This window comes from Neophocaena asiaeorientalis, unplaced genomic scaffold (genome assembly GCF_003031525.2).
Source record: "Neophocaena asiaeorientalis asiaeorientalis breed wild unplaced genomic scaffold, Neophocaena_asiaeorientalis_V1.1 scaffold116, whole genome shotgun sequence".
In the NCBI taxonomy this organism is placed as follows: domain Eukaryota; kingdom Metazoa; phylum Chordata; class Mammalia; order Artiodactyla; family Phocoenidae; genus Neophocaena; species Neophocaena asiaeorientalis.
The window spans coordinates 6891702-6915497 of NW_020174561.1; positions in this window are offsets into that span (position 1 = coordinate 6891702).

A 23796-nucleotide genomic window follows, 5' to 3' on the forward strand; every position below is an offset into this window, starting at 1 on the left:
ATAAATTTGACTAAATAAACATATTGAATTGTCCATCTTCTCTGGTCTCATTATATTTTGACTAATGCTGTGACTTTTTAAGATTGCTGACTGACAAACCTATAGCTTTGGTCAAAAAATAGGACATGGCCAGAGAAGATGGATATTCTTTGGTCAATAGAAGGAATTATGTTTAGGCATTTATGGTATACCAACATTCAACTTCAATTAGATTATACTTCTGAAAAGACCCACAAGGAGAGAAGGGAAGATCTCTTACTGATGGAGACTTAAGGTAGGCTCATCTTGTTGGAAACAATAATCTAAATCATATGAATGCTCCCATTGCCATCATTTAATTTAAAAGCAATGCAAGCTGCTAAAAATTCACAAAGCAGGGAACAGTCCATGGCCATTCTAAGAAATTATTGAGTGTTGAAATGGCTTGCATGAAACTAGAAAGTGACTTTGGAGGTGGCGCTGACTCTCTATCTCTACGTGACCCCTTTCTTTCTGGCCTCAAGCAATATATTGTAAACTCCTGGAAGACATATACATAATAGATCAAAACATGTCAAAACATAATAATTACTAAATATTAATTATAACCTTGTTCAGAAACACACAGATTCTATATTTTGCAAATCAACCTGTGTAAGGATATTCATAATTTATTGTTTAACTCTCTTGCATATTACTTTACCTTTATTTCTATGTTTTCATAGATTTATCTATCATTTCCATGTTTGTGTATATACATGTGATGTGTATGTAAATTCTGTTTAATGTCATGTTTTGAATGCGAAGTAATAAGGATTCTCACTTTTTTGCCAATGGGTATAAAAATTTAAGATTGTAAAAGCTATTTTTTCATGGAAAATTATTATAAAAGTATTATGGAAATATCTCAAATACATTATAGGTACTTTTGCTTTCTTAAATAATGCATTCTGAAGGCAGTGTACTTTAAAAAAAAATAGTGGCTATTGATCTGTACTTCTCTTAATTAACTCTATTTGTTAATAATACGGGGTGCTTCAGCAGCATTGTATCAGCAGCCTCCTAAGTCTTTAGTCTGCTGTGTTTCTCCCCATGCCAAAATTTCTTTATAGAACCCTAAAGTGATTGTTCATGAAATCAATTCACCATTTATCCGTTTAAAACAAACAAAAAAAATTAAAACTCTTATTTTTTAACATTGACTAAAGAATAAAGTCCACATTTCTTATAAGATGTGCAAGACCCTTAAGAGTCTAACTCCAACCTCTCAATTTTTATTTTCCATTAGTCTTTCAATGATGCCTCAGATCCTAGCTACATTAAATGCCTCAGTTTACTAAATGCATTTCATTATAGCAAATATTTATTGAACATTTGTTTTTAAAAAAAGAAGCAACTCCACTAACCTTTTATACATCCCATCTACTTTGCTTTGTTGACCTGATACAAATAGACTGCCAGCTATTTCTTCAGCAAAGATGGGTTTATTTGGGATCAACAGAGAATTGTATTTGGGGTCTGCAACAATGGTGATCCATGTACAAGTATCTGACATGGCAAAGGAAGAAGAACTCTTATGGAGAGGAAGAGGAAGTTGGTAGGGCTGTATAAACAGAGTCCATGGCTTTTCACTGGCTGAGTCCTTGCTAGGAAAGAAGACAAGTTTTTCTCCTTTATGTTGGGCTCTGCTGTGGTCACAGGGTGTGAAAGCTCCCCATTCTGGTCTCCCAACTTTATTTAATTGAGGTTTCTGTTTTTAAATTTTTCACAGCTCAGAACGCTTTTTTCCACCATTCACACACTGGGCAACTCCCACGTGATTTTTATGACCCAGTATTACTGTCCACTGTCTTGCTCAGCTCCCTGCTCTGATATCCCACAGCACTTTCCCTGTTTATTTGATTATAGCTGTTCATTTATATGTCTGTATCCTTGTGAGGGAGGAGTGACTCTTCTGCTACCAGATATAACTCTTGTTTTCATATTTTATTTGCACTTAAGCTGAGGGAAAAGACAATTCTCATACGTTGCCATTTGGATCTCTGAAAGTGAAATCATTCATGGTGTCCATCAAATGAAGAAACGGCATGTGTTTCAGAATGTAAACCCAAACTAAGAACCCTCTAAGGAAACCTTTGGGAAAAAAACAAACAAAAGCAAAAAATAAAACAAACAAACAGAATAACCTCACCTCTTGATCTTTTCATAATCATTTTGCATATTACTAGCAGATTGCTTCTGCCTAAGACCTTGTGTGGTAGGTCTTTCCATGAGGAGAGTGAAAGGGAGCTAAGAAATAAAGCAACAAGTTCTTGAAATCCTTCAGCGCTAAAAGAGAACCAACCCAGATGGTAACTGAATTAATATGAGGCTTCAAACTGTGAGACAAAATTAATTATGGAAGATCAGGAATGTGTCTTTTTAAATAGTTTTTTGAGGTATGATCCGTACCATAAAATATTCACCCATTTTATATGTATACTACAATGATTTTAGTAACAGAGTTGTACACCCATCACCACAATCCAGTTTTAGAATATTAGCATCACCCCAAAAACATATTTTCTGACCATTGTGGCCACTCCCTGCTCACATCCCTAGTGCCAGGAAACCACTGATTTACTTTCTGTGTATGGATTTGCCTTTTCTGGACATTCTATACAAATGGAATCATAAAATATCTCATCTTTTCCTTCTGGCTTCTTTCACTTGGCACAATGTTTGTTTCATTTATACTGCAGCATGTGTCAGTAGTTTACTCCTTTTTAATTGCTAAATAGTATCCCATTGTATAATATACCACATTTTGTTTATCCATTCACCAAATGATGGACATTTTGTTCCCAGTTTGGGGTTATTATGAATAATGCTGCTATGTATATTCATGTAGATGTCGCTGTGTGAACATATATTTTCATTTCTATCAGGTAGATTCCTAGGAATAGGATTGCTTGTCATATGGTAAATTTATTTTTAACATTTTTATAAAGCAGATAAAATATTTTCCAAAATATCTGTAACATTTTAAATTTCCACTAGCAGTGTATGAATTCCTGTTTCTCCACACCCTCAACAGCACTTGTCTTGCTGATTGTATCAGTTTTAGTGGGTGAAGATTCTCATTGTAGTTTTTTTTTTTAATAAATTTATTTATTTATTTATGGCTGTGTTTGGTCTTTGTCGTTGCACGTGGGCTTTCTCTAGTTGCGGGGAGTGGGGACTACTCTTGGTTAAGGTGTGCGGGCTTCTCATTGCAGTGTCTTCTCTTGTTGCAGAGCACGGGCTCTAGGCATGCAGGCTTCAGTAGTTGTGGTGCAAAGGCTCAGTAGTTGTGGCACACGGGCTTAGTTGCTCCGTGGCATGGGGGATCTTCCCAGACCAGGGCTCGAACCCGTGTCGCCTGCATTGGCAGGCAGATTCTTTTTTTTTTTTTTGACATCTTTATTGGAGTATAATTGCTCTACAATGGTGTGTTAGTTTCTGCTTTATAACAAAGTGAATCAGCCATACATATACATATATACCCATATCGCCTCCCTCTTGCTTCTCCTTCCCACCCTCCCTATCCCACCCCTCTAGGTGGTCACAAAGCACTGAGTTGATCTCCCTGTGCTACGTGGCTGCTTCCCACTAGCTATCGATTTTACATTTGGTAGTGTATATAAGTCCATGCCACTCTCTCACTTTGTCCCAGCTTACCCTTCCCCCTTCCATGTCCTCAAGTCCATTCTCTACATCTGTGTCTTTATTCCTGTCCTGCCCCTAGGCTCTTCAGAACCATTTTTTTGTTTGTTTGTTTAGATTCCATATATATGTGTTAGCATATAGTATTTGTTTTTCTCTTTCTGACTTACTCTGTATGACAGTCTCTAGGTCCATCCACCTCAATACAAATAACTCAATTTCTTTTCTTTCTATGGCTTAGTAATATTCCATTGTTTATATGTGGCAGGCAGATTCTTAAGCACTGCACCACCAGGGAAGCCTCATTGTAGTTTTAATTTACATTTCCCTAATGATTAACATTTTAAAAATATCCTTAGTAGCCTTTCTTATATCTTCTTTGGTGAAAATTCTATTAAAATAGAATTTTTAATTGGTGTAAGAATTCTTTGTATACCCTGGATAAAAGACCCTTACAAGACATATGATATAAAAATATGTTCTCCCACCCTGGTCTTGTCTTCTCTCTCTCTCCTTTTTTTCTCATGGTATTTGTTGAAGTACAAGTGTTATAATTTTTATGAAGTCCCACTTATTAGAAAATCTATTTCTCAGAAATCTCCCAGAACTATTCCACCCTTTAGAAGTCAAAGCACAGTTATATAAGTTTCTTGAGACAGAGAGCAGTACATTAAATGACAGTTTACACAATCCATATCTGCAAATACAAAGTAGTGGGTCATCGTGACTCCTTACAAGATCAAGAAGGTATGTTATCTTTCAAGGGGTTGTCTTGATGCTAGGAGAAAGTTGCTCTTTATGGTTGAGCAAGTATTTCTGCTGATGGGGAGGTTTGGTCTATGTATAATGCAGGTATACAATGCACAGTAGAGAGGAGAGAGGCGGCTAAAGGACAGAGAAAATTTATGTTTAAATTTTTCTTGTCTTGCCGAAAACTACGAATACTTTTTCACTCTGCCCAGTGTCATTCGAACTAATAGAACAAGACCAAGTTCGGTTCCGAAGCAAAGGAAAGCTTTATTCTTTGAATCAGATAATGGAGACCCATGAGCTCAGCTCTAGAGAACATGCTCTCCCCAAACGGCTATGGGCGGGGCCGCTTTACTGCGTTCTTGTGAGAGACGGGGGAGGGAGGGGGGAGTGTTCTCTAGGGTCTGGCGCGGGTGCACCGTTCACAGCTCGGGGCGTGGCTTCAAATCGCAGTGCCGAGTGCGCGGCGTCTCTGCACACGGCCCACCGCCGCCATCTTGAATGGCAGCGTCAGGCGCGCGGCTTCTGCACTCACGCGCGTAGCTGAGGTGTCAGCGCAGTCTTTTCTCATGGGAGCTTTGGTGAGGAGTGCCGGGTGCGAGCCCTCTGCACATAGCAGGAACCCTAGGAGCAAGTGAAACTAGACTAAACACAGAAGAAAAGAAAAAAAAAAGGTTAGACTTTATTTTATTACCCATATTCTATTTCTATTTCCTGGGAATTGTTAATGGGCTTTGCCAGTGGCAAACTGATCAAACCTGAGGAGAGAATCGTGGTAATCTCTGATTTATAGCTCCTCACCAAACTACAAGTTTTGTCCTAGGAATGTCTTTTGGACTAAATATATGTGTTTATTCTTCATGTTCTTTCCCAAGTAGTCCTTAATTAATATTTAGAAAAGACTTTTTAAAACCCCAATTAGTCTCAGCTGTACCAAGAGACCGAGTGAGGGGGGCTTTTTTTTACCTACTTGAGCCAGAGCTGTATTCTGGAAGCATTTTGTGGAGGAAGCAGATTGTGAGAAACGCAAGGAGATAAAATTTGAGAGACTGAATTAGAGTCACTGACCAGGAGCCTTTCCCCATACTGAGATTCTACTTTCTAAACCACCAGTTGAGGAGTCTGACTTCTGTTTTCCTACACGTGGTGGAAATACATTGTAATTTCTTAATTTTGATTCCTCAAGGATATGCATTAGATCTATTTGGGCTTAGTCATTGTGTTGTTCTGGCCCTTTTTACAGTGCCTGTCACATGCTAGCCTCTTAAGAAAAGATTGTTAAATGAATTCATCTGTAATTAATCTCCAATCTGTGTATCTAATATACTCTTCTTTATAAACAGATTCTCAAGGGCTATTGAGGCAGGTAGCCAGAACATTAGTGTACCACAAAGGGGTAATATTTTTAAATTACTTTCAGTTAGTTACTTATTGATTTTATTTTAAATCGCCCGGCACTGCGATTTGGAGCCAAGCTCTGAGGTCTGAACAGTGCAGCTGCGCCAGACACCACCCCGCAAAATAAGTAACTATTTATTTATGTCTTTATTCTTAGTGTCAGAGTGTAATTTGTCCTTTTTCTTCTTCTTCTTAATCTGCTGTTAGGAAACTTCCTTTTAAGACTAGAACTCCCTTTGTAATGTACTCTTAATTTGGAAACGCTGGTGTCATTCTTTTATAGGAAGCAGTTAAAATGAAGCAAACTTAAAAATATCAGTTTGGCTATTTAGAAGTTCTTCCCTGCTCTCAAAGTTTAGTCTGAGTCATTAAAATTGCCAAGTAAACACTATTGCAGTTAGTGAGATTTGATTAAGCATTAGTGGTTGAAGGTAAGTATTTAATATACGCTTCATTCAGGAAGCTCTATATTATTTAAAAGGTTAAATATCAGTGGTGATAGTTGGAGTCATCTTGTGTTTCCTTCTCTACCTTGTGCACAAGTCCTTAACTGAATAAGGCTATTCTATATGCTCTTGATAGAGTGAAATGATTCACTCTATCTGAATGCCAAAGATAGAGATTCTTAAAAATATGTTAACATGAGAAAGCATAATTACTCTTCATGCTGATTCAACTATGAAGATGTATGGTTTAATATTTGCTTTATACATATTCTTACTTCTCATAACTGGTAGTTGATGCCTATATACATTAGACTGTTCGCTCATCAGATAGACTGGGTTTGTTAAATTTGCATGTGTCGTTGCTAATCCATGTGAAACACATGCCACCATATATCAGGTTACTTACTGAAGCTGGAAAAGTATCCATTCGAGAAAAGAATCCTAGAGCATTATTTGAGCAGTATTTGTCTCTCCTCAATGGAGTTGTTTTATTTCTACAATTCTATTTGTTTCCTTTTTTTCTGCTTTTGGTAATTTAAAATGTTTATGACATTTTAGCTGATGCAACGTGAAATGCCATTTTCTGTAATCCATAAATGATTATTTTAGGCTCTGAGCCAGATGTTAATTTCTTGGGCATAACAGTAAAATCCAGCCCAGCTCTTTATGTACAGTTTATTTTATCTTCTTGCAAAAAGTCTGGCTGGAACAGCTGTGCCCAGTTCTATTCTCAAAATGAACATTAGTTGCTACTCCATCTCTGTGTGCCTATGCAAAGTGAAGAGGGGCATTTGAATTTGGAATGATTTACTTTGCCAGGTTCAAGTTAAATGTTAACTTATTGGAGAAGGAATTAAAATAGATTTAGGGGACCAGCTCTTTACTGATTCATTCACGTGTAGAGAATATTCAACATTATCAACACCAGCAATGGAATACACACTTCTGCTCTTACATTTCAGAATCTTTGCTATTGAAAAGTCCCAGCTAAAAGTTGCACTTTTCACACTCTGGCTTATTTTCACACCTTCAGCAACCAGAAAAGCATATTCAAAGTACTGCAGTCAGCTGCTGGCTTATGTGAATCTAATATAATTTTGATGAGAAGCCTTTGTCTTCGCCCCAGTCGTCCTTTTTTGACACAAAAAGTAGTTTCACCATTTCACAATTCTAACATCAGTAAATGTTAGTAGATGTTGACTTGCTCTGTGAGCATAACACTTGTCAGATGTTTTTCTGAGGACAATGGAAAAGTATTCAAGTAAATGATGATGTAAATGACATTCTTAAACTTGTGTTTCTCCTGAACAGCATTTCTAAAGCCCATTGGCTTACTGATGTTCAATGTGGCCTTTAAGGGATTGTTGTTAAATGTTTTGGTAAATCACTCATATATCAAGTTTTCTAAATCTTTCAATAGGCCCCTACTCCTGCTATCTTCATCTTAATTTTGTAGTTATGTATTTTTTTCCCTAGAAAAATAAATGAATCTATTTTATATCTTAATAGAACCACTAATTGTACCAATAAAGCAATAATTTTTTTAGAGATTTATAAACGAATACCAAAACCATTCTTTGTAGTCATCCTCATAATATACTATTCTTACAGAACATATGAGAGGGATAAGAAACTATAAAACCCATGCCAATAACGTCACACTCTGTCTAAAATACGTTCAGAATAGTAAAATAATATCAATGTACTTTCTGGAATTGAATCTGTATTTAATGATGCAGGAGTCAGGGATCCTTAGATGTCTGATTTGAAATGCTAGGCCATAAGCAGTGTTGAAATTAAACTTTGAAATAGCTCTGTTATCAATGACAACTTACAGCAGCATTACTGATATGGATATATTATATATTATTGAAATATCTATTATGCCAGTGGATGGGATTTTCATTCCTGATGTTTTGATTGTAGTGAGAGTGGTAATCTTACAGTTCTCCCTTTGGGTACGGTAAATTTCTTTCAAGTGAAACAGAATCAATCATAGATTGAATATAAACTGGGAATATTTTAATCACTACAGAAAGAAGCATTTTTTGACACTAAAGTTTCTTATCTCCCTACCCCACTTCAGCTGTTTGGTTTTTTTTTAATTTTCCACTTGTTAATGTTAGTATACACCATGATTATTTTCTTGCATTAGGGACAGCTCTAATCCTGTTGATAATTTGCATTCTAGCCAGTAGGAAATCTGTTCTCTGGGTGCTAAAGAAAGGAATTATGAACTATGGTGCTAAAGAAAGGAATTATGAGCTATGTCCACAGTTATTTCCTTTAAAGTCAAATGAGCATCTTTTCATTAAAGGAGTAATGAAAAACAAATTTAAGATTGTATATAATTGTTGAAATATCAAAATACACACACAAACACAATCTCATATATACACTTATTAATTGTATTAGTTGACTCTTATGTAGCCCAAGACATTCATTCATTCAGTCATTCACCAATCCCTTCAAGATGCATTATACATTTATAGTGCAGGTGGTATGTTGGGCGCTTTTAACCAAGTTGAACACATGCCCTTTCCACTAAATGATATTTTTACTCATTGGCACGTGTCATGAGGGTATACACAGATAAATACCATCTAGATAGCACATATAGATGAATATCACTTTTTATTTTTAACCAAAAGATATATAGTCTATGGAACAATATTTTAGGTAGTCCAACAGTACAAAATTTTTCCAAATCTGATTCCACAATAAGTAACAGTAATATGCAAATGAAAGTATTGAATACAGATGTAACATTTAATTAGATAAAAATTCCAGTTTGAATGGGGATGCCTGTGCTACAGTGGAAATAAGAGTGAGTGGTAAGCTGTGGTGGCTAAGAACATGGTTTTGAACTTATCCTACCAGGGATAGAACCCAGGTATTTATTGGCTGTGACCTTGGGAAATTATGAAGCTTCTGGGCCTTCATCTGTTAACTTGCATAATGGGGATGATTATTATAACCAGCTCTGTAGGATTATGTAAAATTGAAAGTCAACATGCAAGCAAATCCTTTAGCATAGTACCTGGCCTAGAGTAAATCCTTGGCAAATGTTAGCCATTATTGTTATTACAAATTTATAAATATAAAAATTTATTGACTTAGCAACCTCTAAAACTTTTTGTTTAGTTATTACTGAATACACAGATATTGAACCTTAGCATTTTAAGGATCAGGAAATATGACCACCATATGTCAAATAGATATACGTTATGAAATGGCAAATGGCCAATTAAATTAGACCTAAAGGAACATTTTTTAGAAGACAAGATGTTGTAGTTATTGATTTCAATATAAGTGACTGACCATGGAGATTTATTTCTTTGCTTTCCATGTATTATAATTACATTTCCATTAGAAAATGTCTAAGGAGAATAGTTAAAGATAACCCCTAGAATACCAGGAGTTATTTTATCTTGAAATGGCATTTTAATTATTTGTTTTTAACACTTGTGTTGACTTATGTGGAGCTATTACAATAAATAGGTTCCAAGTAACATCAGGAGATGTTACTCCTGAGAACATCAGGAGAGCAGAATATGTTTCCAGCAATTGGGAGATGAACATATTGTACGTTCTGTACATTCTCCTTTTGTTTTTATTAGCACTTAATAGCTCTTTACTACATATCTACGTTCCTGACCTCAAGAGCACAGATCAATAAAGTCATAATAGGCTTTGCAGCTCCAAATTTGATTATTTACATGTAGCATAAGTATGTAGATTTACAATTTTTGATAACTTGTTCCATAAAAGACTTACGGAGAGCACATATAATCACAGCAATATAACTAGCAAGGTATTAGAATAGGACTCAGTTTTGACTGAAGCATGAGAAAATAAATGCAAGGTACCTAAGTGAGTATATGAAAATCACTTCTCTGCATACACAAATTTTACAAAGAAAAAAGTTCAGAGAAATTGTTCTTTGCATCTCTATCAAGAAACAGGCCTGGGATGTGGCCCATGGAAACTTAGAGGGTAAGAAAAGTGTTGGCTAACTAGCTTTCATGGTAAGAGGGTTGAGAGTAGATGCTGTATTGACACTTACCAAAATTCCTGGAGATTATTAACTCATGGGACTTGTTTCCCATGGACCAGACACATCCATATGGAGTGTGTGGTAATCTTGGCTCTCATCTCTTAGGACCCCTGGTAATTGATAGCAGTCCTCAACATAAAGATGATTTTCTGTGGATTGAAAAAGGAGTCACCAAATACTTCCACTTACATCATTGCAACTGAGAAGAGAGGGGTCCAGCAGGGAACCCTGAACAGCCACCAATAGTGCGCTAAAAGGCAGGGTATCAGCTTTAACCACCTTCTAGACCCACCCAGGGATGTGAGCTCTAGCATCTGCCAAACAAGAGAGAAAGAAACCATACCCAAGACAGAATTGCCCTATCTCCCCTACCTCTCCACTTTTTTTGCTTAGATTCTGGGGGGAAATGAAATTGCCTCCAGCAAATGGAGGAAGATGATTCTCAGAAAATGTTTCCTGTGTAAACAAATAAGCATAATTGTATTTGTCTTTTCTTTATGTTCCCTTGAGATATTTGTTAATCTAAGAATATATCTATGGAGTAAGAACATCATTTTTTTGATGATTGTTATTTTTTCATTTAAGATGTGGTGAGAATTTGAGATGCAGAGGTATTATGAGAATGATGGTAAAGAAGATTAGGTTCTTCTTTATTACAAATATAATTTGAAGTCTTAAGAGATGTAAAAGTTTCTGTTTTCTCAAAAAGTAATCTGAGGTTACATTAAAAAGCCTTGTAAGCTGGACTACTTAACAATATTCATGGGGTTTATTTATACACTATTATAACATGAAGCTAAACGGTTGTAAATATACTATTTGCATGTCTAGTCAGATGTGGTTATTTCCATGACAGATAAATACACTTTTGCCACTTGCTAGAGCAATTGTAAAAATATAATAAATATGCACATTAGGATTTCCAAGGATATATTTTTCTCCATAGCAGATTTAGGACACATGAAAATAAAGCTTTAATGGTGCATGGTAGAGTATTAAAATTACTGCAGAGTGCCTGCTCTTACTAATGTAAGCCAGAAACTTGAACCATATGCTAAGCCATTGGTTCCCTAACTTGCCTATATGCCTCAGTAAAAGTAAAATACGAAAAAAAAAAAAAAGAAGAAGAAGAAAAGAAAAAAGAAACAAGTGAATGTCTCTGTTTCACCCCCAGAGATTATGACTTAATTGGCCTGGGGTAGAGACTGTGATTTAATTGGTCTGGGGTGGGGCTTGAGCTTTGAAATTTTTAAAAGATTCCCAAGTGATGCTAATGTGCAGAAAACTTTGGGAACCTCTGAACTAAGCAATCATTCTTGTTTTATAATGTTTGCACTCACATGCAGCAAGAACAATTTCCTAGTCGTTAGTGAAACTGCTAATTCTGTAATGAAACAAAACTAAAGCTCCCCTTTCTGTAAACAGAATTATTAGGCCACTTCCAGAAAGCTCTACAGTAAGGTTTAATGTTGCATGGACTTGCTCTGTTAAAGATTCCTTAAAAGGGAGCTTTATATTTATTATGATATGAATAGTTTACTAAGTATTATGTCTAATTCAAAGATTTTAGCAAAATTTTGCTTAAAACCTGCTCATATCTAAATACAATAAGACTACTTTATCCCAGCTTATTTTATCAGAAAATCGAAACTGCATTGCATAAAAAACAGTGTCCCGAGAAAGACAATAATTTATGTATCTACCTCATTTATTCATATAATCATTTATTAATTCACTCATTCTTATATTCATGTTTTAGATTATTATATTTTCAGCTTTTAATCAGTGACCATTATGTGGCAGGTCTCGTGCAAAATGGAAGAAAAAAAAGATAAAAAACAGTATTGTTTCTTTAATTTTTTGGAAATTCATTATCATTCTGTTATCCTTTGGCATAGTTATTTTATTTATTATAAATTATCCAAAGGAAATAATCAGAGATGATCACAAAGTATATATACATGAATGTTATTCAGCACACAAACTATGGCAGAAATTTCAGGAAAGGCCAATTTGAAACTTATAGTAAATCCACATTCAGGGATTGGGGCTAGTTTACACTTTTCACTTTCTTTTTTATTTTTCCAGCTTTATTAAGATATAATTGACATACAACATTGTATAAATTTAAGGTGTACAACATGATGATTTGATAAATATTTATAATATGAAGTGATTACTATAGTAAGGTTAGTTAACACCTCCATCACCTCTCATAACTATCATTGTGTGTATGTGTTGTGAGAACATTTAAAATCTACTTTCTTAGCAAGTGCTTTTAATTTTCAGTAGTCCATAACTATTCAAGTATTGGGAGAACTCTGTGGTTTTTTAAGAACATTAACTTACAATTTGAATTATATATTATATGTCAGGCTTGTGATAAATGGTCTATGTTAAATATCTGCTACTAATCTTCACCACATCTCAATTACATAGGTTATTTTTAGCCTCATTTTATATTTAAGAAAATTGAGGAACAGAGAGGTAAAATAACTTGTCCAATGTCATACCTGTTAAATGGCTGAGCTTAGTATTAAAAGCCCAATGCATATACTCTTGGCTATTGAAGGGTAGCAGGCCATATAACTTCATAGATAATAGATATAAAATTTCATTTTATATACTAAATGCTTCATTACAGGGGGATAATACATAATTTCTGCTATCTTTTTCCCTCATTTCTCTCTTCCTACTTTTTTGTATTTTATGTAATGAATACAGATTAAATTTATAATCAGGAAAACAAACATATATGCAAAGGTAGTTGTACCCTCCAGGAGTTTCCCGTACATCTTAGGAGCAGGAAATCTCCCTCTCTTTTCAGGCCTGCCTCAGGCTGGGCATTTGCAGTAGGGGAGATGGTGCTTTCTGTCCTCTCTCTCAGACCTCATCTCCAGTCATTAGCAACCAGTGTGCTCCTTGCTAGGTTCAGAACCTAAGGAGGAAGAAGTAAGAGGATAGGATGCCCCTATGTAGCTGGCTAGTTTCACTTCCTTGGGCCTTACATATATTTTAAGTGGCCTCCCTGGATGGGCCTGTTTGGTGAGAGAAGCCTATTTGTTTGTGCTCTTCATATATTTCTTGTTGGGCCTTCTCTTCAATACTTCCTTGAGGTGGGCAGAAGCACCTCGAATTTGGGTGCCTTTGGGGACTTCTTCCACAGCTACTGGGCATCAAGTGTGAGACTTTCAGGCGTTTCTGCTGAGGCCCCTGTCTCCCCACTGGACCCTTGTTAAACAATAATCAGTATCAAGGCTGCAAAGAACAAAGGGCTTTATTTGGGGTCCTAAGAATTGCAATTTGGGAGACAGATTCAGGTAAAACTAAAAGTGTTCCAGGGAAGAGAATGAGTTAGGGGCTTATAAGGGCAAGAACCACAAGGTTGTTAAAGTTATCTGGCAAGAATTATGATCGATTCTGACAAAGAAGGGAAATATTTGTCCTTAAGGGATAGGTTGTCACAAATTATTTTAGTGTAAGGGTTTTATAAATATCTTGAGTTTCTGAAATGTTGTCAGGTGTTCTGAATGCCTGCTTTAAATCAACGTAGTCAAAGGTCACATTCCACTGGGCCGAGATGTACATAAATTATACTTTCTCCCTGGCTTCTCAGCTCCAATTTAGCTCTTAGCAATACCGACTCCATTGTAATTGTCCTTTCACACCCTATAGGACAGGACAATTGACCAACCCCACATGGATTTTTCTCTCTTGACATCTAATCAGCAGGAAATATTCACCCATCCTTTGTCCCAGCAGATTTTAGGCAAGCAGGCTTATTTCAGTTATAAGGTAAATATACATATAAACAGAAAGAAATAATAATAATTTTCCCTGGTGCCGAAAGAGAAATAGACCCTCCCTCTTTTTCTTTCAGAATATTTTTTTAGAAAAGTTGTAATTGTAAATTCTTTTTCTGTCCCTTTGAGATGTATGCAAATTATTTTTAAAGACTAAATAAGCCAGCTTTAGAACCTAGAAATGTCTTTCTCAAGGACCTGGGGGCTATCTCTTTGATACATAATCGAGGAAGATAGCACCTCTATCTCCCAGTGGCAGGATAGTGCCACCTACCACCAAGTTGCAAAGCTAACTTCTGTCATAAAGATATGAAAGTTTACTTTTCTTTTGGATAAAGCCAACTAGCTAACACAGAGGGTTACCCCAATTATCAGGTGAATATAGGATGAACTATGTGTGATGAATGTTGCTGTCAAGTCCTCACATTTGAGGGCTAGTTATTGTTTATCTTCACATCATGTATGCAATGCGTTGTATCTCATTGGCTATGTGAAAAGTTGAGATTCCTTTCTGTCTTTGCAGCCTCTTTAGTGGATTGCTTTAATGGGCTTCATTAAATTCTGGTTTAATCTTTATTCAATAATAAAATTGTTTTATTTTCTCTTTTGTGGAAAGGATTTCTGGGCTGGGAGGATATTTTGTTTTTAATTATATTTCCCTAACTCAGTCCAGCAGCCCTCATTCTCTGGCTCCACCACTGAAGCAGGTAGTCTATCCTTCCCTTGCCTCTGTAAGTCCTCAGTCCACTGTCTGTTTTCTTTTCCTAAGTTAGGCACCTAACCTTGGCATTTTCCATAGGTTACTTCCTCTTCCCCTTCCCTAAAAAGGAAGGATAGGAACTATGATTAGGGTAACAACTTTCTCTAAAGCAATTTATTCACCAGTCACTTCTTTTCATGGTCCCTGACCCCTTCTTAACAAACTTCATTGGTCTTATGGGTCTACCAGGATAAAAGAAAGAATTTCTTGGAAACTTAATTCTGTACATGGAAGTGAAGGATTCGGTCATTTTGGTATTCTGACATTTATACTGTGGAAAGCTTATTCAAATGTGGGGAGAGAAGTGTTGTATTCAAACATTCTGCTCCAATTACAATACCTGCAATAGTAAAATATGCATGATGCTTAGGCAATATAGAAAAAATTTATTTAATTTGCCTGGACATGAACTACAGGCTTTAATAGTATTAAGTTCTCTTCAGAGGAGTATTTTTCTCTTATTGTTTAGCTTGGTTTGTTATGTGAACTTTATGCCGTGTTCTCTTTAGTAGCAACATACTCAAACGAACAGATCTCTCTCTCATACACACACACACACTCACTTACTTTGGACTTTCATACTCATCATTACTAGTGTACTTATAAACTGAATTAATTTTTTAAATATATTATGATTGACTCCCAACAGCCAAGGCATATTAATTATAATTATTTTGGTGTAATAATGGTTATCATTTAAAATACTTCAATCATAGACAGGATGATATCAGGTAAATAACAGTTCAAATTAGAATTTAGGAATTCTCCAATCTGAAATTCACTGTCCAGAGTAGTCACATACATTTTAATCTGAAATGTCACTCTAGAGACAGCTACAAGCCTTGGCTATCTTTAACTTGATCAACACAAGAGGTTTAGCTCTTTTGCATAACTATAATTGGTTTTCATTTGTAAAATTAATGGTTTATTAGCTAATTATTGTTAGATATGGGTCCTCATTGGTGTAATTAATAATATTGGAAATACATTGTCTAGACAAAGGATTTTTGGAGACATCCTTCTAATTTGCATTAATAGGCATAAGAATTTAGCCAGTCTAATTAATATATGTTCTATACACTGAGGCATTGCTCTCTAGGCTTGATTGCAAACAAACCAGTTCAGATGAGGCTTGGTCTCCCTTTTATGCAATTTGAATATTGTAGAATTTGCTCTAAGCAAAAGAAAGGAAAGAGGATTTTCTGAGCTCATAAAAGTTATGTGACTGTTTGATGAATTCTTGGGGGAATTTGGTGGGAGAGCTTGCTTGTGCCTAATTAGTTTCAGGTTACTGGGAATAACCATCTATTGCCTACCTCATACTCTTGGAGATCTGCATCACAAAACTATTTCAGACCAGTTCAGTGCAGCCAGTGGGAGATGGAGTAATAGGGATCACAAAGAGGAGAGTATATGGAAGCAGAAGATGCATATTGAAAAATGAATAGTAATTTTCCAAGTGTGAGGGGAAATATTTCATCTGGGTAATATTATGATATTGTTCCAAGGTGAAAAACAGTATGGCTTATTCGTTCTACTGCTTATTCATTTATTGGCTGAAACTTTGGAGTTTTAGGGTAGAAAAATAGGCGAAAGTAAGACTATAAAGGGATCTGTATGATCTACGGAAGTGCTTTTCAAACTTTTTAAAACACAATTCATAGTAAAATACTTTTTATATTATACAAGCATAAACACAAAAAATTAAAATTTCACCAAATATTGCATCTTACTAGGTAATACATACTAACGTGTTTTAACCTATTCTTTTTAGTATATTTCATTTTATTTTATTTAAAATGCTGGTTTTGAACAAGTAAATTGCTTTTCTGACACATCATTGGATCACTTTTCACAGTGTGAAAACTACCCAGAGGAAGCTCTGCCCTGTAGGAAACTGGGAGCTACTAAGATATTTTAAGCAAGCGTTTGTGATGACTGGAAAGATTGTTGTTTTGGTAGTATAGAGAATGGATTAGAGATGTGAGACTGGAGGTGGAGAAGAGTGCTAGAAGATTATCCCCATAGTCCTAACAAGAGATTGTGAGTACAGAAACTGGGCATTAGCTTGTGGATTGGGGGCAGGAAAGATTTGAGAGATAGGTGGATAGCATTAGCAGGATTTGGTCACTGATTCTATGTGGATGTTTGGTGTTGATGAGGGAGGTGGAATGACAGAAAAGATTCAAGAGTATTTTCTAGACCAATGGATTAGATAACATGTTTGCTATATAGGAGGGATTCACAAAAATACAGTATACAAGAGAGCCACAGTTCAGTTTTATTTATTTTCTAATAAGAGAAGCTTACCATATTCTGTTGTTCTCAGTGTGACTTGAAATTTTCCATGATTCTGTAGTTTTTTTAGTAGAACATATCTTAGGAAGTATACTGGCTATTTAGACCTTAACAGTTGTCTGATCCAGTGGATCCCAAATCTGGTGCTTCTTTAAACCGAGTCCCTCTGGGAGGAGCATTCAAGAGCATGTGCTGTTTAACAAGCTCCCCAGTGGATCTTTGCAACAGTCCTATTGCTGGAATGTGGCTATCGCTGCTTTTTATTTTAAGTATGAGAAAACTGTGTTTCTGTAGTATATAGTGATTTCTACAATTCTCACTGTTTAGATGCTTATCTGGAACTAAAATCCACCCAGTTTAGTGCTTTTCTCCATGTCAATGCCTTCCTTAAAACACTCATACTTTATTATTTACTGATGACCTTGCCTTATACTTTTAAATATAGACTGCCTGGCAATTTCTCCTTAAAATATTTCTGTACTTACACATTTTCAATCTTCCTTCAATTCTGTCAGTAAGATGTGCCCTTCTTTATTGCTAAGTGTCCTCTCGAGCTGTTTATTATGGCTCTCGCTGACCCTTTTATCTTCCCAGATCAATGTGTTGTTCCATTTGCTTTCTAAGATCAATATTTTTCAGATGCTCTACCAGCATGTGCTCTTTGTAAGTACTTCCTTTGACTAGCTATATTACCCCCACTTCTTTGTTGTTAGAAACTGCTCTTCTATATTGAGTTGGTTAGGGTAGAAAATGAAATGATCTTTAATTTTGGATAAAATGCATATAAAACTCATCTTACCAGCTTTAGCTTTATTTATTTATTTATTTGTTTATTTATTTATTTATTTATTAAAAAACCCATCCTTCCTAGGGAATTAAACACCAGTAAAGATATGATCACCAACAACCTAAAATATTAAAGAGAAGTACTACTGAGCCTTATGTTTGTTAAAAAATCACAGTGTGTGTGTGCGCGTGTGGAGAGATACTTATTTCACTCTATTTGGAATTTCTATTTATTAGAGTAATATATAAAATAAAGACTAAAATAGAGTAAGGATTTAAGTTATGAGTACTTTAGTGATGCCTGTATAATGCACACTGTGGTATCTAGTGAATTTAATTTATCAACAAAGGTCAATAAAGTACTCTGTCTTATGTTTTAATTTTGAAATAGTGAGGGAAGGGTAGTGATGATCTGGAAGGTAAGAGTGACATATGTGTGCTGTAAAGTGAAACCTGTCTAGTTCTGTGATCTTAGCTTTTACAAATTAACTTTATAAAGACCAATTATAGAACTACCTGACTATCAAATCTCTTATTCAAATACTTCTGTCAAGTTCTTTATATCTATAGACAGTACCTCAATAGACCAGATCTTTTCAAGAACAATACCAAAATTTAGTAGGTAGAGTCGAAAGAACCCAATTTAAATTTGTCTCCTAAACGTATACTTTATTTATTAAATAATAAATCATATTCTATTACCCTGTAGCCTATTTTTGAAAAATTAGAATTTTTTCATTTGAATGCATTGTTAAGAGCAAAAGAGTTGCAAAAAACAGATATTGGTTGAATATTGGATCTGTCATTTACTACCAATATAACTGTTTTTTTTTTTTTGGTTAAAAGTAAATAAAACATTTGTTTAACAAAGCTGTTGTTGAATTTATAGATTATTCATGCAAAGTAATGAGGATGTTGCACTCACACATTAGGCGCTAAATAAAATAGTGTTGTTTATAAATGACTATTTCCCCAAAGTTGGAGTGACATCCCTTTAAGGGTCAAAATGTTAACATTTTTAAAACATTTTATTGAAAATCTTTCTGTAAAGACTGAAGAGTTTTCTGACACTGTAAAGTGTGTAACAGAATGGAAATATTATTTTTAAACAGGACCTACAAACACAGGGTTCCTTAAAGTTGTTTCAGAGACCATGACTGGAAGGACAAGGGGGTGATTGCATGGGTGACATGCTTCAACCCAGTACAGTTGTTATGGCTGCTTATATATGAGAGTTACTTCTAAGATTTTCTGAAAATATTGGTTTCTGCTGCTCAAAAATGCACAAAAAATCAAATAAATATTGATATACTCTTTCCCCAAAACTTTTCTTTGAAACACTTTATACCTACGGCAAGGTTGAAGAGTAGTATAATAAACACCCATATATCTTCATCTAGGTTAATCAGTTATTAACATTTTGTCACATATTCTTTATATTTCAGTTTGCTTGTCTCTCTTCCTCTGTTCTATTTCTGTAGATGATAGATAGATAGATTATAGATAGATAAAAGGAATCTTCTCTCTTTCTGAACCATTGTGACAACTCACCCCCTAAATATTTCAGCATTTGTCTCCCAAGAACAGTATAATACCATTCTTCTACATAAGCCTAAGCCCAATATAATGATCATATTTAAGAAATTTTATAATAGCATATTGTAATCTATATTTATAATGACTGTACTCAAAATTTTCTCGATTTTCTCAATAATGTCCATTGAAGTCGTATTCGAAAATTCAGAATACTGTATTGTATTTAGCTGTCATATCTGAAGCCATTCCTCAGCCTTTTTTGGCTGCCTTCATTACATTCATGTCTTTTTTTAAGAATTCAGGCTAGTCATTTCACAGAATGAGTCTCAAATCAGAACTCTTTGTTTCCTTCTGATTAGATTGAGATTTTTTTTAAATGTTGACAAAAATGCTCCTAATATCAGTTTTATCCCATTATCAGTGATTATAAGTTTAATCACTTGGTTAAGGTGATATCCACCATATTTCTCCATTATAAAGGCATCTTTGCCAATCTATTTAACGTGTGATCTGTGGGGTGATACTCCGAGGCTTTGTGAATATCCCATTCTCAGTATAGTTTAGCCAATGGTTTCGGTATCCATCTGCCATTCCTTCTATATTAATTAGTTATCCACCTTCCATAAAGATTTTTCCCTTTTTGCCTCATGGTTTAATTTATTTTTAACAAATTACCTATGTGGACTACTGTACACATTTTAATTCATTATGTTAAAATCCATTATTGTCATAATTCATTTTCATGCTAAAATTGGCCCACATTGAACCAATGAAAGTTCTTCAAGCTATCACCTCTGTTTTTTAAGCGTTTCCTTACTTTCTGAAGTAAGTTGCATACCAAACTTATGACATAAAAGTAGAATCCAGGCTTACTTTTCCTTTTCTGCCCCCACCCTGGAATCAGCCTTTTCTCCAAGGACCTTGTTCACTTTACCTGAGAACGATTTTTAGAAGCCAAGCTTCAGGGCTCTGGATTTGCTTGTTGCTACTTGGGTGTCATTGCCTCTAGGCCCTCTCAGCAGATATTAATTCCTATATGTACACATACACATATATATGATCATTTTTGTATATAGCTAGTAAGCTAAATGAGTGCATACTGATATTTTTGACTCTAATCAATACCACAAATTTTATTTTAGCCTCTCTTCTTGCTTTCCTGTAACTTCCCTGACAGTAAGAAATCTGGCTTCCAACATTTACCATTCATTTACGTATTTGTTCAACCTTCGTATACTTGTAAAGCAGTTCAGAATTGTTAACTCCTACCCCCATTAGAAACAAATTTGCCCTCTGGTGTACAGTGTTTATGTATAATTTCTTTAGTTTTTACACTGACAGTTTCTAGTCAAAACACAATTTTATAAAGTTAATTAGGTCAGCTCCTTTTTGACCCCAACCACTTAAGTGCAGTTACGTTATACATTTGTAAAATTGTTAAATTTATTTGTCAAACTTGGCATTTCATTCACGGATCCCCTGACATCTGATTGATTTGTTATTGTTGTTCTAGTTTGCATAAACTAAAGTTCATTCTTTTGTAATGTACAGTGGGTTTTGACAAATGTACAGTGTTCACTAACACAGTACCATACAAATTAGTTCCTTCACCCTAAAATTCCCTTATTCATTCACTTTGTTGACAACCACCCTACCTATTACTCCAGTTTCTGGCAACTACTGATATTTTCTGTCCCTATAGATATGCTTGTTCAGAAACATCGTATGAATGAAATCTCAATATGTAGCCTTTTGGTCTAGCTTCTTTCTCTTAGCGAAATACCTTTAAGATTCACCTATGTGCTGCATGAATCAATGGCCCCTTCCTTTTTATTGTTGAAGAGTATTCCATTGTGTGGATGTACCACAGTTTGTTTCTTCATTCCCCTATTGAAACTATTGAAGGACATCTTGGCTACTTTCTCTTTTTTTTTGTTGTGTGTGTGCGTGTGTGTGTGTGTATATATATATATACACACACGCACACGCACACACACATTACACACACATTGACTAAAGCTGAAACAAACATTAGCATACAGGCTTTCGTGTGGACATAGTTTACAATTTACTTGGGTAAACAACTAGGAGTGTGACTGTGTGATTGCTGGGTCATGTGCTAAGGTTTAACTTTAGAAGAAACTGCAAAACTATCTCCCAAAGTGGAAGACAGCAATGAATGAGAGTACCTGTTGCTCCCCTATTGGTTTTTGTAGGTTTATTTTGTATCCTGGTACATTACCAAATTATTTTTTCTTTGTGTATATGAGCTAGTCAGGAAGTTTTAGGTATATGATCGTATCATCTGCAAATATAACTAATTTCACTCTTTTTCCAATTATTATGCCTTTTACTGATTTCTCTTTAATTATAGCAGCTAATATCTCCAAAAAATGTTCAGTAGCAGTTAAGATCATGAGTGTGTTGCCATTTCCTTCACCTTAGTTGGATTGTCTCTAGTGTTTCTCCAATAAATAATTGTGAATGTGTATGTGTATGTGTCTGTGTCTGTGTGTAAGCATCCAACAATTCCTATTTCACTAATCATTTTTATCAGAAATTGACATTGGATCTTGTCAGGGTCCCTCTCCATTTAATCATGATACATATTTTCCTAATATAGACAGTGAATTTGGTTTGTTTTTATTTTCTTTAGAAATTTTTAGGATTTTTCCATGGATATTTTTAGTGAGGCTACTCTATCAATTTTTGGTGCTTTCATTTTCTGGTTTAATTATCAGTTCTATATTGTTTTCACAGAATTTATTTTAAAGTTTTTCATTGTTTTATATCTGGGATATAACATTGAAATTACCTGATCTCTTAAGTTTAATAGAATTTTCCTATGAAATTATCTGGGTGTACTGTGTTATTGTTGTTGTTGTTGATATTTTATCTCCCTTTCTTTTTCTTGTGAGATAGTTATTTAATAGCTTTAATGATTTTTATGATTTACAATCCCTATGCTTCTTTAAGAAATTGCTGGAAACTCTCATCAAATACAATTAATTAAAAAGTTTTTTTCCAATTCATCTGAATTCTAGATTTCCCTGATCTTTCCTAGGCAGTCTCAAGTGGCTCATTCACCATGTCTGAATTGCTGTTGGCTGTGGCCTTCATTTTCAGCCCTTTATTATTCACTCATTATTTATATAGATGTTCATTTTAACCAATTTAAAACTCCCTTTAATTTAAGTACTCATCGTTGCTATTACTAAGGAGAGCAGCTTTCTTCCAATGAGTGCAAAAAAGTGTTCATTAAAGGAAATGGCTGCATAATTCTCCAATGTTTTGTCTCTTCAGTTATGAAATTTCCTTTCCTGGCTGTGCTGTGTTTGCATTCTCTCTGCTGGCTGCTATAAATCGAGGGGTACTTTAAATTCATGTTGATGGAAAAGTCATTTCCTGGTCAGAGTCTCAGTTTAAATTTTTTAAAAATCCATTTCATAGCAGCATGACATTCCTGTGTCTGTTTATGCTATTAAAACTCAAAACAAGCAAACAAATCTGTTCTTCAACTGTACTAAGTCTGTTTAAAAGTATTTAACAATAAGTTAATAATATATGTCATCTTTTCTTCTTTTGAAGACTTCCCCAAATTCACTCCAAGTTAGTCTTGCTACTTACTGTGCCTCTATTGTTGCCATCACTAAAGAGTTCTACTCAGTTCATGGTGTTTATATTTGTATGACTGAGGCTTCCAATCAGTTTTCACACCTTGCCAGACATAAGAATGAACTGAAGAGTGGATTTCAGAAAATAATGTGTTAGACTAGGCTAGACTAGTTAACGTTTGGATGCTTCACTTTGGGGAATAATTTTGAGGAATAATCTGGGTTTATCAACAATTAATTCCATAAATCACATAATTTCCTGATTTCAAAACACTTTCAGTCTCTCATATAGCCAGAGTCTTGGCACAAGAAGAAATGTTAGGAAGGTGTTTAGAATTGGAATGGTTTCATTCTTAGCAATTACAGAGCTTCTTCTAAGGGATAATACTACATTACTCACCTCTTCCATGTTATAAATTTTGTTCAAAGCATCTAAAATCAACATGTTATATTATAGTACTATTATTTTCATTATATTATTAGGATAGAAAAAGATTTCATGATCAATTTTATCTCTTCTATATACTAATCTCTCCTACTCTACTACAAACACAAATTAGAATAGCTCAGCCCTACCACCTACCCCCTACTACGGTTAACATCTTTGCCAATACTGAATAATGGTGACCTATGAAAAGATACTTCCAGGTTGTTTTCTTTTCTTTTTTTTTTTTTTTTTGTGGGA